This window comes from Brassica napus, unplaced genomic scaffold (assembly GCF_020379485.1).
Source record: "Brassica napus cultivar Da-Ae unplaced genomic scaffold, Da-Ae ScsIHWf_434;HRSCAF=665, whole genome shotgun sequence".
Lineage (NCBI taxonomy): Eukaryota > Viridiplantae > Streptophyta > Magnoliopsida > Brassicales > Brassicaceae > Brassica > Brassica napus.
Window position 1 is genome coordinate 22501 of NW_026016511.1, and position 2743 is coordinate 25243.

A 2743-nucleotide genomic window follows, 5' to 3' on the forward strand; every position below is an offset into this window, starting at 1 on the left:
ATATGAGTGGTCAGCATGCTGATATGAGTTCAGTACACGGATCAGTCCACGGACAGTCTGTCTGTACTGAACAGACAGCCCACGTGGGCCAAAATCACCCGAACAGTCCACAGGAAGGGCCAGCATGCTGATATGTGTACTGACGGACGACCACGGACGTCCTGTGTGTACTGACGGACGTCCTGTGTGTACTGACGGACGTCCTGCGTGTGCTGACGGACACATAGACACACACGGACAGCCACGGACGTCCTGCGTGTGCTGACGGACGTCCTGCGTGTGCTGACGGACGTCCTGTGTGTGCTGACGGACGTCCTGTGTGCACTGACGGACACACGGACACACACGGACAGCCACGGATGTCCTGCGTGTGCTGACGGACGTCCTGTGTGTGCTGACGGACGTCCTGTGTGCACTAAGGACACACGGACACACACGGACAGCCACGGACGTCCTGCGTGTGCTGACGGACGTCCTGCGTGTGCTGACGGACGTCCTGTGTGTGCTGACGGACGTCCTGTGTGCACTGACGGACACACGGACACACACGGACAGCCACGGACGTCCTGCGTGTGCTGACGGACGTCCTGCGTGTGCTGACGGACGTCCTGTGTGTGCTGACGGACGTCCTGTGTGCACTGACGGACACACGGACACACATGGACAGCCACGGACGTCCTGCGTGTGCTGACGGACGTCCTGCGTGTGCTGACGGACGTCCTGTGTGTGCTGACGGACGTCCTGTGTGCACTGACGGACACACGGACACACACGGACAGCCACGGACGTCCTGCGTGTGCTGACGGACGTCCTGCGTGTGCTGACGGACGTCCTGTGTGTGCTGACGGACGTCCTGTGTGCACTGACGGACACACGGACACACACGGACAGCCACGGACGTCCTGCGTGTGCTGACGGACGTCCTGTGTGTACTGAACAGACAGCCCACGTGGGCCAAAATCACCCGAACAGTCCACGGAGCGTGCTGATATGTGTACTGATGGACAGCCGGACGTCCTGTGTGTGCTGACGGACGGCCACGGACGTCCTGTGTGTGCTGACGGACACACACAGACGTCCGTGTGTGTACTGAACAGACAGCCCACGTGGGCCAAAATCACCCACGGACAGCCAAAATCACCCGAGAAGCCAAAAATGCAAAAATTAATATTTTTGAAGAAAGTTTTCTGAAAGGAAACATCAAAAATATGTCAACAAAGAGTTTAGGATGTCAAGTGTTGATCAAAAGTTGCTGTAGACATCCGTTTAGACCACAAAACTCCGACCTTTGTAGCAGGCAAAAGACATGGTTAGAAGCAAAAGAAATTTATGAAAATTTACCAGAAAATAGCTTTAACCATCCTTATGAAGCATGGAAAAAATCAGATTCAAATTCGAAGTATTATTTTTTTTACATTAAAAATACTCCCCGGAACACAACCAATGTCTACTGGTGACAGACTGAAAAAAAAGCGTTTTGTATATATAAGGGGTAGGCACTCTCTTGAGCCTCCTACCCCCCAGTACCCGAACGGTTCGGGTACGTAGTGTTAGACTGTTCGGTCCAACACTATCGAGGGCTGGGTTGAGGTCGATGGCCGGATTGTCCCCGGTGAATTTTCCGGGAACTTTTCCGGCGAATTTTCCGGTGGACCGTTTTGCCCCTAACTTCAAATTTTCGCGCTTGCATGGTCTTGGCCTGGTTTCATCCGTCTTCCAGTTGCTTTTTTGATTACATCTCAAGAGTGGTTGGAAAGATTGATGTTAGCGGGGCAAATGAACATTCGGCGTATGAGTGGTGATTGGATAGCTAGTGTTTGTAGGCTCTGTGCTCGCGCACCCAACTACAGACCAACTATCCTCCTCAGTTTCTTCACTAGCATAGTTTTATGCTTGTTGAACTGATCCGGGGCCTGTGTTGCGTACCTATCTGGAAGGAATTGTTAAGCTTTGCTTAAAATGTTGTTTGCGGCATCTCCTTCGGTGGGGAAGTCGTGAACACATAAGCCGGCACTTGTGATCCTTGCGTCTTTGCATAGTTTATGCATTGTTCGCAAAGGTGAATAAGCTGTTTGCTGAGATCTCGGTTGCGGAAATATTATGGCGGTGACCCGAAGAAATTCTGTCCCGCTAAGCACGTTTGTCTCCGGACAAAAGATGACGGTCAAGTCTGCGTCTGTTCCCACTTTCCATGTGTTTGCGGGAATATGACATGGTCTTGTCCTGATTTATGAATGCTACCTGGTTGATCCTGCCAGTAGTCATATGCTTGTCTCAAAGATTAAGCCATGCATGTGTAAGTATGAACGAATTCAGACTGTGAAACTGCGAATGGCTCATTAAATCAGTTATAGTTTGTTTGATGGTAACTACTACTCGGATAATAAACAAGCTCGGCCACAACATGTCTTACGCATTCATGATATTCAAACAATTCTAGACGACCATGGTGCTATCAATCATGAACCACACGGTTCTATAGGTTTTCTAACAACCTAAACTCGTATGATCTATATGCTGGTCGATCTTGTTTTTAATCAATTGTGAATGCGTTACAATATTCGGTTTCATGTAAAACAATCTACCTTATCTTTCTTCTTTTCATAATCCCTAGGGTTTCCAATCTTTGAATTCTTATCAACCTTCTGTTAAGGTTTCAAGGCCTTAAGTATTTTGTGTTCTTAGTTAGATTATTTCAAGAAGAACAATCTAACATTCCTAAACTTCAAAAGTAGGCAAGAAA